At 50.8% G+C, this 13372-nt stretch overlaps 1 protein-coding gene across 1 annotated transcript in view; it reads left to right on the top strand.

Annotated features, from left to right (window-relative positions):
- The first annotated feature begins 4413 nt into the window (after positions 1–4413).
- The window catches only part of RIMS3 (regulating synaptic membrane exocytosis 3), a 45186-nt gene continuing 36227 nt past the window's right edge, over positions 4414–13372 (top strand). The window contains exon 1 of the mRNA XM_038758317.1: positions 4414–4800. The gene's annotated coding sequence lies outside the window, so the exon portion shown is untranslated. The remainder of the gene's footprint in view (positions 4801–13372) is intronic.

The following is a 13372-nucleotide window of genomic DNA, read 5'->3' as shown; positions in this document are numbered from 1 at the left end:
TCATCTGGCGTTTATTAAGCGCTTACTATGTGCAAAGCACTGTTCTAAGCGCTGGGGAGGTTACAAGGTCATCAGGTTGTCTCACGGGGGGGGTTCACAGTCTTAATCCCCATTTCACAGATGAGGTAACTGAGGAACGGAGAAGTTAAGTGACTTGCCCAAAGTCACACGGCTGACAACTGGTGGAGCCGGGATTTGAACCCATGACCTCTGACTCCAAAGCCCGGGCTCTTTCCACTGAGCCACGCTTAATACTGGGAGACCTGGGTTCTAATTCCGATTCTGCTACTGACTTGCTGTGTGACCTTACGCAAGTCCCTAGGCCTCCCTGGGCCTTGAGTTTTCTCGCCTCCAGGAAGGTGACGGGTAAATGAGACGGGGGAAGGGATTTATTAAAGTAGTGCGAAGGAGGCTCAGTTAAATGAAGAAGGGGGGGAGGGAGGCCAATGCTGATTGGTCAGAAATTCCCTACACATCTATTCGAGACTCTATTAACCAATCAACACTCTTACCGCCTTTTTGGATCGGCCGAAAAGTGAGGAGCCAAGAGGTTCAGGGTCTTCCAGAATACTGGGATGGGAATCTTCATGAGATCCTTCTTCCCTCTGGGATCACCTTTCCTCCCTGCTTCCTTCTTAGACCCAGAGCCCCATGTGGGACAGGGGTTGTGTCCCACTTGAATCTACCCCAGTGCTTAGTACGACGCTTGGCCCATAGGAATCAATGCTATTTATTAAGCCCTTACTGTGAGCAGAGCATTGGACTAAGAGCTTAGGAGAGTATGCTACAACAGAGTCGGTAGACACGTTCCCTGCCCACGACAACTTTGCAGTCTAGAGATGAGCTTACAGTCTAGAGAAAGTGCTTAACAAATATTATTATTATTATTAATCATTATTATTCCTTCACCTCTCCAGATCACCAAGGATGCCACCCCTCACCCCCCTCACCTCCCCCCGCCAAAGTTACCACTGGGTTGGGCAGAGAAGCTGGGCTTCTGCTTCCTCTGTTTCTCCCCACCTCCTGGACTCAGCTTTGGAGATGTTCACAGAGCCATACCTGAAATAGAACTCATCAACAACTGCCATTTGGAGAAAAGCCCTCCGGCGGAAGCTAAAAATGCTCCAGGAACAACCGGGTGGAAGAAGAGGCGGAGCTGGAAGCAGCGGGGAGAAACCCTGGCTGACCCCTACAGAGCCAGGCCAACCACCCTCCCCTGCAACTCAGAGAATCCTGCCAAAATACAACGGGTACTAAGGAAACAGAGACCGAGACAAAGAAATAGATATGGGGTCACAAGTGCTAGGGAAGTGGGGGGACAGGCAGGGAAAGAGGCAGTGAGAGACTGAGGGGGAAGAGGGGACAGGTAACAGTGTGGCTATTTGTTGCTGAATTGTCCTTTCCAAGCACTTGGTACAATACACAGTAAGCGCTCAATAAATACGATTGAATGAATGAATGGCTGAGCCCAATCAATCAATCGTATTTATTGAGCCCTTTCTGTGGTCTGAGAACCATATTAAGCACTTGGGAGAACGTTCCCTGCCCAGAAGGAGCTTAAAGTCTAGAGGGAGAGATAGGTATTAATATGTTATGGATATGGACATAAATGCTGTGGGACTGAGATTGGGGTGAATAAAGGGCACAGAGCCAAGTGCAAGGGTAGCAAGGGAGAGGGAGTTGGGGAATGAGGGCTTAGTTGGGGGGAGGCCTCTTGGAGGAGAAGTGATTTTTTTAAGGCTTTAAAGCTCAGGATTCAGATTCAGGAGGCATAGTTTGTAGTCCCAGTTCCACCCAGTTAAGTCACTTAACTTTTCTTTGCCTCAGTTTCCTCCTTTTTAAAATGGGAATAAAGTACTCTTTCTGGGGCAGGAAAAGTGCCTGATCTGATTATGTTGAATCCACTCCTGGGTTTAGCATAATGCTTAAGTCCTAGTAAGCACTTAATAAATACCACCATTATTACAGCAGAAAAGCTGGTGAAAGGAGAAGGGGAGGGGTGTGAGAAAGAAAGAATCCTTGGGTCCTGGGTGAGTAGAGTATAATAATAAATGTGGTACTTGTTCATCATTCATTCAATCGTATTTATTGAGTGCTTACTGTATGCAGAGCACTGTACTAAGCGCTTGGAAAGCACAATACAGCAATAGAGGCAATCCCTACTCACAATGGGCTTACAGTCTAAATATGCCAAGCAATGTACTAAGCAATGGGGTAGATACAAGATAATCAGGTACTCTTTCAGGCCCCAACTGGCCTTTTTTCTGTGATGGTATTTGTTAAGCCCCGTACTAAGTGCTGGAATACATATAAGATCATCAGGCCCTCTCAGTCTAAGTAGGAGGGAGAACAGGCATTGAATCCCCATTTTCCAGATGAGGAAACTTCCCCCGAAATCCTCAGAAACAAACTGAAACCCATCCCCCCACGACCCTTCCCCTCGCCTCCCACCCTCAGCCCTGACACCCGCTTTGCTCTACCCCCCACCCCACAGCACTTGTGCATCTATGTACATATTACAATTCTATTTATTTCTATTAATGATGTGTATATATCTATAATTTTATTTATTGCTATTGATGCCCGTTTTCTTGTTTTGATGCCTGTCTCCCCACTTCTAGACTGTGAGCCCGTTGTGGGCAGGAATTGTCTCCATCGCTGCATTGTAAGCGCTCAATAAATACGATTGAATAAATGAAAGGGGGTCTCCGCCTACAGGTTCGGTGTCTGTGAGCCCGCTGTTTCTAGACTGTGATCCCGCTGTTGGGTAGGGACTGTCCTGGGCCTGGAATGCCCTCCCTCTGCCCATCCGCCAAGCTCGCTCTCTTCCTCCCTTCAAGGCCCTACTGAGAGCTCACCTCCTCCAGGAGGCCTTCCTAGACTGAGCCCCTTCCTTCCTCTCCCCCTCTCCATCCCCTCCATCTTACCTCCTTCCCTTCCCCACAGCACCTGTATATATGTATATATGTTTGTACATATTTATTACTCTATTTATTTTACTTGTACATATCTATTCTATTTATTTTATTTCGTTAGTATGTTTGGTTTTGTTCTCTGTCTCCCCCCTTTTAGACTGTGAGCCCACTGTTGGGTAGGGACTGTCTCTGTATGTTGCCAATTTGTACTTCCCAAGCGCTTAGTACAGTGCTCTGCACACAGTAAGCGCTCAATAAATACGATTGATGATGATGATGTATATATGTTTGTACATATTTATTACTCGATTTATTTATTTATTTTACTTGTACATATCTATTTATTTTATTTTGTTAGTATGCTTGGTTTTGTTCTCTGTCTCCCCCTTTTAGACTGTGAGCCCACTGTTGGGTAGGGACTGTCTCTATATGTTGCCGACTTGTACGTCCCAAGCGCTTAGTCCAGTGCTCTGCACACAGTAAGCGCTCAATAAATACGATTGATGATGATGATGACTGTCTCTATGTGTTGCCGACTTGTACTTCCCAAGCGCTTAGTCCAGTGCTCTGCACACAGTAAGCGCTCAATAAATACGATGTATATATGTTTGTACGTATTTATTACTCGATTTATTTATTTATTTTACTTGTACATATCTCTTCTATTTATTTTATTTTGTTAGTATGCTTGGTTTTGTTCTCTGTCTCCCCCCTTTTAGACTGTGAGCCCACTGTTGGGTAGGGACTGTCTCTATATGTTGCCAACTTGTACTTCCCAAGCGCTTAGTCCAGTGCTCTGCACATAGTAAGCGCTCAATAAATACAATTGATGATGATGATGATGTATACATGTTTGTACATATTTATTACTCGATTTATTTATTTATTTTACTTGTACATATCTATTCTATTTTATTTTGTCAGTATGTTTGGTTTTGTTCTCTGTCTCCCCCTTTTAGACTGTGAGCCCACTGTTGGGGAGGGACTGTCTCTATATGTTGCCAACTTGTACTTCCCAAGCGCTTGGTCCAGTGCTCTGCACACAGTAAGCGCTCAATAAATACGATTGATGATGATGATGACTGTCTCTATGTGTTGCCGACTTGTACTTCCCAAGCGCTTGGTCCAGTGCTCTGCACACAGTAAGCGCTCAATAAATACGATTGATTGATTGATTGAACTTGAGTCCCCCCGTCTCTCTTTCCCCCCTCCTCACTCGCCTCCCACCTGCCAGAATGTGGGCCAGAGGGGCGGGAAACGGAGGGGTGGGAAGAAGAGGTTGAGATGGGGAGGGGAGGACGAGGGGGAGACGGGGCGGGGAGAGAGGTGGAAGGGGAGCCGGGGGAGGGGGCGGGGAGCCAGCTGCGAGAGAGAGGGAGAGAGAGAGAGAGAGAGAGAGAGAGAGAGAGAGAGAGAGAGAGAGAGAGAGAGAGAGAGAGAGAGAGCCATCGCCCCTCGCCCAGCGGCTGCAGTCCCCTCCCTGGTCTGCGGTCCAAGGACCAGCAGACGGCCGGAGTCCACCGGCCAGACTTCCAGCAAGCGGGCACAGCCTAACCGGGCACAGCCGAGCCGGGTAGATCCTCCAGCAGACGGGCACAGCCGGCCAGAACCGCGCCGGGCAGAGTCTCCAGCGGCCGGGCACAGCCGGACCGGGCAGAGGTTCCAGCTAGTTGGCACAGTCGAACCGGGCACAGCCTCTAGTAGCCGGGCAGAGCCGGGCAAAGCCTCCGGGAGGCGGGCAGAGAGCCACCAGCAGACGGACTGCCCCCCTCTCTCGGCCCGACCGCACCCCGGAAGGCGGCAGACGATGCCCGGGGAGCCGGGTGAGGCCCGCGGGGGAACTGCCTGGGCATAACGCGCCCCCTCCCCACCCGCTCCCAGCCAGGTGAGTGAAGGGGCCCTTGGCCGGAGCCCCCTTGTCCTCCCCCAACGCTTCGCCCCCAACCCTACAGGTGGGGCGGGATGGCAGGGTGGGGGGAACCTGAAGATTTAGGACTGACCCCCCTCTCCCACCTCCCTTCCCCACCTGGGGCGGGGTGTGTGTGTGACTGTGGGTGAATGGAGGAGGGCAAGCGGGCCTGGGTCTCCTCTGACTGTTGCCCGGTTGCGAGCTGGCAGGGAAAGCAGGGGGAAGGGAGATTACTGAAAAGAGAGCTGGTCCCTAGGGAGGGGTGGGCGCCTGGCGACCCCGGACTCGGAAATAAATGCCCCGGGCAGGGGGAAGCCGGGGGCTCCCCTGGAATGGGCCGCCTGAGTCGGGGACCCCCATTACCCCTCCAGCCGCGGTCCTAAGCAGAAAACAGCTCCGCCTCTCCTCGCCCCTCTTGGGCACCTGTGAGGTCCAGAAAGCCCTCCTGCCCCCTGGGCTCCTATCTCCTAACCCCTGGACCCATGCCCTTTCACCCTGAGTTCCTACCTCCTGCCCCTTTTCCGACTGCGTCTGGGGGGGGGGGGGGGGGCTGGGGGGCAAGGGGCTCGCCCTGCCCGTCTGCAATCTGCCCCGCCCTCTGCGTCTAGCCCCTGTTGGATGGAGGGACTAAAGCTCTCTTTGTAGGGGAGCCCATCCCGGGCCCGGGAAGGAAAAAAAAAAACAATGAAAACCTCTGCCTCCGGTAAAATAGGACCGCTGGGTGTTCTGATTTATTCCCTCCGCCCAGGGGAGCCCATCTATTCCAAATCGGGGGGAGGAAACCCTTCTCCCAGCGTTGGGTGGGCAGTGGGTGGGCAACAGAAACTAGCAGGGGGTGGATGAGGGGCTCACAATAGGTGGCCAGAGGGAAAGTTTTTGGGGTTTTTTTAATGGTACTTATTAAGCGCTTACCATGTGCCAGGTACTGTTCTAAGCGTTGGAGTAGGTACGAGCTAATCAGGTTGGTCACAGTCCCTGTCCCACATGGGGCTCACTGTCTTAATTCCCATCCTACAGAAGAGGTAACTGAGGCCCAGAGAAGAGAAGTGACTTGCCCAAGATCACACAGCAGACAAGCGGCAGAGCCAGGACTAGAACCCAGGTCTTTCTGACTCCCACATCCATGCTCTATCCACTAGGCATGCTGCTTCTCTAGACAAACTCTGTTGTCTTGTACTCTCCCAAGCACTTAGTACAGTGCTCTGCCGGCAGTAAACACTCAATCAGTACCATTGATCAGTTGGGGTTGGATGGTTCTTCCCTAACCCTGGGGGTGGGTACCCAGAAGCTTAACCAGCACAGGGCTCCTCCTACTGCCCAGGTGCCACTGACCATGACGGAATCCGGGCTGGGTGGACTAGTGCTCTCTTGAGGATGGCCTTCTGTTCCTAAAAAAAAATGGGGTGGGTCTGGTGCTGGTGGGTGGGATGGGGCTGGCCAGCTACTGCTTTCCAGGGTGCTGACTTTTAGGGGCTCCCCTTTGGACCAAGCTGGAGTGGGGAAGTGTTGGCACAGCTGCTGCCCAGAGGTGGCCATGGGGTACTGGTGACTAGCCCTACTGAGAGCTCACCTACTCCAGGAGGCCTTCCCAGACTGAGCCCCTTCCTTCCTCTCCCCCTCGTCCCCCTCTCCATCCCCCCATCTTACCTCCTTCCCTTCCCCACAGCACCTGTATATATGTATATATGTTTGTACATATTTATTACTCTATTATTAATTTATTTATTTTACTTGTACATATCTATTCTATTTATTTTATTTTGTTAGTATGTTTGGTTTTGTCTCCCCCTTTTAGACTGTGAGCCCACTGTTGGGTAGGGACTGTCTCTATATGTTGCCAACTTGTACTTCCCAAGAGCTTAGTACAGTGCTCTGCACACAGTAAGCGCTCAATAAATGCGATTGATGATGATGATGATGATAGGCAGCTGGGTGGCAGGTCATTTAATGCCCACCATCGCAGGTTGGACTTGGGGAGCTTGGATCCCCATTGACTTTGGGGAGCCAGTACTGGATCCCAGAGGGGCCAGTCCAGTGGTCTGACTGGGGGAGTTAGTAAGATTATAAACTAGACTGTAAGCTCCTTGAGGGCAGGGATCATGTCCATATCTCTAATGCCCTCACCCAGGATTTTAGTTCCATGTTCTGCCCACGGTAAGTGCTCAATAAATACTATTGATTGGGAATCTGGAATAGAATCAGTGTTGTGGAAGCCCCTAACTGGGGCAGTAACTTCCCCTACCCTACCCCACCCCAGAATTCTCTTTTCCAGATTCCAGCAGGCTTGGTTCCAAAATCCAGGTGCTTCTGCAGTTACCCTCCTTCTCCCCAGCCCCCCTACCCCCTACCTCCCCCAATCCTGTCTGGGTAAGAAGGGTCTCCAGCGGCTCAATCCGCAGCAGCCCCTTCTCATTCAGGGATGGTTTTTACCTGGAGTTTGGGGGATGGATCAGATGCGTTCTTTCCCCCCCCACCGGGGATGCTGTGATTTTTGTTTTCTCTCATCGAAACTGCTGGAGGTGGCTATCTCAAGGAGGAGTTGTTGTTGCTTGGAGACTGGTGTCACCAGGCAGGACCAATCAGAAAGGTGACCGATTGGCTGAGGCCCTGGTAGAGAGGTCTGTGGCCTTCATATTCTATAATAATAATAATAACAATAATAATTTTTAATGGTATTTGTTAAGCACTTACTGCATGTCAAACACTATTCTAAGTGCTGGGAGAGGAACAAGCTAATTGGTGGGACCCAATCCCTGTTGCACATGGGGCTCACAGTCTAAGTAGGAGGGAGAACAGGGACCCCTATTTTACAGTTGAGGAAACTGAGGCCCAGAGAAGTGAAATGACTTGCCCCAGATCACACAGCAAGCAGTTAACAGAGCTCGCATTAGAACCCAGGTCCTTCTGACTCCCAAGGCCCTGCTCTCTCCACTAGGCTATGCTGTTTTCCAAGGCCTATATCCTGCTCTGGCGTTTGATTTGGATTCCTTCTATCAGGAAGGAGGCGTCTTGCCTTGGGCCCGGGAAAGAAGGGGTTAACCCTATTCCCGAGCCCTGCCCTTCCTCCCCATCCCCTCCCCACTCCCTTCCCCGACAGCCCAGCCCTGAGCTGCAGCCAGCCAGCCAGCCAGCGAGCCGGGCCACCAATTAGGCTTTAATAAGACAGCGGGAGTTTCTAAGGGGAAATGTGGTCCAGCTTAATTGGCAGGCAGCTCCTGCCTCTGCCCCAGGACTTGGGGGTAAGGGGCAGGGAGGGGGGAGTCGACCCTCATCAGGAAGAGGGAGACTGTGAGATTTAATTTTTTTCCCTCCTCTTGATCTTTGATTCTTCTTTCTTGGTCTCTCAGCTCTTCTTCTTGGTTTGGGGGAATAGAGGGGTGACAAAGCTCCCCCCAGCACACACACTTTCAGCTCCCCTTGACCAGGGGAGCTGGTCACTTCCTGAAAGTGACCAAAAAGGGTCAGTGGGACCTCCCAGGATGGATGATCCTAGATTGTTAAGCATCTCCTGGTTAATTTGTTAAGTGCTTCATGCCAATCCCTGTGCTAAACTCTGGGGCAGATACAGTACCACGCCACATGGGACTCATGGTCCAAGGAGTAGGGAGAACAGGTATCAGTCCCAGAGACTTGTCCCACAGCAGGCGAGTCCTGGAGCCAGGACTAAAATTCAGGTTGACCTGTTAAAGCATTCCCCAGCCTAGAGGCAGGGGGTTGGATGCAATGCACTCTAGAGGTTCGGCCTTTCAGCTCTGGGATTCTGTGGTTCTGATTCCTGCTGGAATTAACAACAGAATTCTGTCTGTTGTTAAATTGTGCTCTCCCAAGCCTTAATACAGTGCTTTGCACACAGTAAGCACTCAATAAATATGACTGATTGAATGAATGAATTCCAGTTGGCTGGGTTCTCCATTCAGGCCCAGAGGAGGGAAGCCACTTGTCCGTGTCACCAAGAGTGTCTAAGGAGCCAAGGGGAACACATCTCAGACTCTGGGAACAATTGTAGCCCCAAGCTGTGATACCAACAGGTCCAGAAGCCCCGGGGAATGATGCTAGATGGGACTACAAATCCCAGCATCCCACAGAGCCCACCGCACATTCCCCGCTGCACCACACCAACCTGGGCACCCAGCACCCTCCCTCTTTGGATGTGAGGCCTGAACTAATCTCTCCAGGTTTAGGGCTAGGACCCGTCTTGGACTTGGGCTGGATCTGTTTCACTTGCTCTGAATGGAACCTAACATGGGGCAAGGCCCCAATCTCTGACCTGCTATTGCTTGTAAGCACTTAACTCCCCATTGCTCAAGAGCACTTAGTCCTCGCAACTCATGCAGGAAGAATAGGATCCAGGCAACCCAATGCCCATTCTATCACCCTATCCCTTATAGTGTGCTCCTCTTTGAGTCATTACCCTTTAAAAATCAAACCAGACTTTCTGCTGTCCCCTCCACCTTATCCCAGTTACTCTTTGGGTCAAATCTTCCCTCCAAGCCTCCTCTCTTTGCACCTTGCTCTTCACTGATCTCAAGGCAAGCATCTGTTAATAACTTCCTGGAGCCCAGGATGAGCAGCGTGGTGTAGCGAATAGATCATAGGCCTATGAAGGTTATGGGTTCTAATCCTGGCTCTGCCACATGTCTGCTGTGTGACCTTAAGCATATCACTTCACTTCACTGTGCCTCAGTTTGTCCTCATCTGTAAAATAGAGATTGAGTCTGTGAGCCCCACATGGGACAGGGACTGTGCCCACCCCGATTTGCTTGTACCCACCCTAGTGCTCAGAACAGTGGCTGGCACATAGTAAGCATTTAAGAGAGAGAGAGAGAACCTCTGCAGACCTCTTCAGTGCCCGCTGGAGCTGATGGGAATGGAGACTGTGGGTCCTTTAAGTAGATGGAGGAGAAAACAATTAGGCAGGAGAAGCATTGCATCATCTGGAGAAGGGAGGGTCCCCAGGGGGCTGGTGGTTTGATTTCATTAGCACCATGTGAGGGCTCTCCCCCCAGCCGGCCTGGACAGGTTCTCTCTCCTGCCTCCCCTCCCCGAAGGGGCCTAGGGGCTAGTTCAGATTTCAGAACACACCGAGAGGGCAACGTTGCCAGCCCCTGCTCTCTGTCTCTCTCTGTTTCTGTGTAGGCCTATGCCTGCGTCCTGCCCCTGTGTGTGTTTTTCTGTCTCTCTGGGTCTGTGTCTCCCTGTTTCTGTTTATTTGTGCCTTTCTCCTGTCTCTTAGGTGTGCCTCTCTGCCTCTCCATCTCTGTGTATATGTGTCTCTCTTCTATCTCTCTCTCTCTGTGTTTGTATATATGTGTGTCTTTCTCCCTGTTCCTCTCTGTCCCTCCTTTGCGGTCCCTGGGGGTGTGTCTCTGTCTCTGGGTGTGCATGTTTCTCCCTGTGTCTCCCAAATTGGTATCTCTGTCTTTCTTTCTTTTGCAAGTGAGGTTCTGCTCCCCAGCACTTCCCACTGCTCCCAGCTGATGAGGTGACAGGCCATTCTTCACCTTTAACTGTAGCCTTCAAGCCCCTCAATCAATCAATCAATCAATCGTATTTATTGAGCGCTTACTATGTGCAGAGCACTGTACTAAGCGCTTGGGAAGTACAAGTTGGCAACACATAGAGACAGTCCCTACCCAACAGTGGGCTCACAGTCTAAAAGGGGGAGACAGAGAACAGAACCAAACATACTAACAAAATAAAATAAATAGATAGCCCTCCCCACCTGGCTTCCCACTGCCTTGCTAGCCTATCCTCCTGCTCCCCGCCCTGCCTCTGCTAATCAAACCTTCTCTCCACCTACTGTGCTGGACATGTTATCTCAGCCCCCACTTCAAATGTCTCCCTGCTCCCTCTTCCAGACCCTCCCCCTGCCCTCCAGACAAAGATTTCCCCAACCAGACCCAACCTTCCAGGAAACCCATAACTTGACTGACAATCCGGCATATAGATTTCTTCTCCGTATTTACGTTTTCTGTATCCTTGAGTTTGAGGCCCCTGGCATTTTTAAGTCCCTTGTGCTTTATCCTGTCTTTCCCATTAGATTACAAACTCCTTGAAGGCAGGGTCAGTTTGTTGTGCTTGTTTTTGACAATTCCAGACAGAGAAGCAGTGTGGTCTAATGGATAGAGCACAGGCCTGTGGGACAGAAGGACCTAATCCCTATTCTGTCACCTACCTGCTGTGTGATCTTGGGCAAGTCACTTCACTTCTCTGTTGCCTCAGTTATCTAATCTGTAAAATGGGGATTAAGACTGTGAGCCCGATGTGGGACATGGACTGGATCCAATTTGGTTAGTTTATATCTGCCCCGACACTTAGTACAGTGCCTGGCACATACTAAGAGCTTAATAAATACCATTTTTTAGAAAAAGTACTAGTATGGGGCTCTGTACAAGGCCAGACCTTAATGGATTCTGTGAGTGATGAAAATGTCAGCCTGGATTCTGTTGTGCCATGGGCAAATAACAAAGTCTCTGGTCCCTAGTTTCCCCATCTGTCAAATGAAGATAATGACCCTGGTGCCTCTTACTTCAAGGAAGCCAGCAGGGAACATCTGAGATTAAACCTGAGAAAGCCCTAAGGAACATAAAAGGGCTGTGGTAGTTCAAGGAGCCTACATTCTACAGGCTCATGAAACTTTGTCCTTTTTAAAGTGACACAGACCGCTTCGTGTTATGCTCCAGGTACCTGTGTAAACTGGATGGTGTTGGAGTAGGAGAACAGGACCGAGAACCTGCACAGAGGAATTGATTATAGTGATGGTGGCTTGGGCGGTGCCCCTCGTACCCTCTTGTCCCTGCCTGTCACATGCCCGCTGCGGTATAGAGTGCAGTGAGACAGTAGGCAGGCGGGGGCACGGCACATGGCAAAATTCATGAGTGGTCTTAACCCATGTCAGCCAGCTGCGAGGAGAACCAGAACTAGAACCTGCGTCTCCTGATTTCCAGAGCTGGGCTCTGGCCAGTGGGCTGACTGCAGAGCTCGAAGCAAACACCCTGTTTCTAAAGTCAATAACGTGAGAGCGAATCCTCGTTTCCTGGAACGCCGGTAAATGGCAAACAAACACAATAAAAGCATGGTCGCACGCATCACATGCATTCCCAGGTGCCCTGGGTGGGCCTCGGGTGAGTGGGCAAGCGGCTGTTGCCAGATCAGTACCCAGATGCTGGCTCGTTGCAGTTAGCCAGGGTTATGAAGCGACTTTCTGTGCCCACACTCTACTGAGGCTGTGCCCTCCCTGTGCCTTCTAGGCAGGTCTAGAACCTTGGAACTGGGCCTGTGGGGAAATGGGGACTGTTTGTGTCAGACGCCTGGGAGCTCTATTCCCCAGGACCGGCCCCGGGCCTACTCTTAGATGCCCGCCCCGCCTCCACCCCACCTCTGCTGGGAGAGGCCATGGCAGCCTTGTTGACAAAGCCACCACTCCCCAAGGTCCAGGAGGCAGGTGTCTGACCTGATTACCTTATACCTACTCCAGTGCTTAGAACAGTGCTTGGCAAATAGTAAGCGCTTAACAAATAACACAACTATTATTATTATTATTATTATTATTGTTATTATTACCTCTCCTCCAGCGCATGCATGCTTCTCTTGTTTCACTGGCTCCTCCAGGAACTCATGGCTGGGCCCGTTGGAAGGTGCGCTGAACTGGATCGGCTTGGTGACTCAGTGGTCTGCTGGCAGAGGGAGAGCAGCATGGTGTGGGGTGGGCCTGGGTCCCACTGGCATCTCAGGCCTCTGCTTGGATCTGGTCCCTGATCCGATTGTCCCTTTGCCAGGCTGGCCCAAGGCAGAGGCTTTTGGTAGGTTTCTTTGAGAAATGCAGACCATCAGCCTGGGGGACAATGAGCCTGAGTTTAAACAGGTCCTAACAGCTTGGTCATCTCTCAGCAAAATGTTTTACTCAATCAGCTCGCCCCCTCCTATCTTACCTTCCTGACTTACTACTACAACCCAGCCCACACTTTGCTCCTCTGATGCCAACCCACTCACTGTTCCTCGATCTCGCGTATGTCCCCGCTGACCCCACTCTCTAGCTCTGGCCTGGAATGCTCTCCCTCTTCACATCTGACAGACATTCACTTTCCCTGCGTTCAAAGCCTTATTAAAAACACATCTCCTTCAAGAGGCCTTCCCCAACTAAGCCCTTATTTCTTTTCCCTTGCACTAGGATTGGCACTTTTTATTCACCCCTCCCTCAGCCCCATAGCACTTAAGTACATATCCATAATTTAATTTATTTATATTAATGTCTGTCTCCCCCTCTAGACTGTAAGGTCACTGTGGGCAGGGAACTTGTCGACTAACTCTGTTTCATTGTGTTCTTCTAAGTGCTCTGCACACAGTAAGTGCTCAATAGATATGATTGATTGTTCACACAGTAAGGGGTCAATAAATATGATCGATTGAGCATCATGGGGAGCTCTTTTCTGAGCAGGCTGAGCATCAAGAGGGTGGGGCCAAAAGGAGCAGTAGCCTGAGCATCCCTGGCTGAAGGCACTTGCCTTCAGATTGCCCTCTGGAGAGAGAGGCTCTTGGAAGTTTCCTC

The sequence above is a fragment of the Tachyglossus aculeatus genome, chromosome 16 (assembly GCF_015852505.1).
Source record: "Tachyglossus aculeatus isolate mTacAcu1 chromosome 16, mTacAcu1.pri, whole genome shotgun sequence".
Taxonomy (NCBI): domain Eukaryota; kingdom Metazoa; phylum Chordata; class Mammalia; order Monotremata; family Tachyglossidae; genus Tachyglossus; species Tachyglossus aculeatus.
Note: the sequence above shows the minus strand (reverse complement) of the source record. Positions and strands in the feature narration are given on the sequence as shown.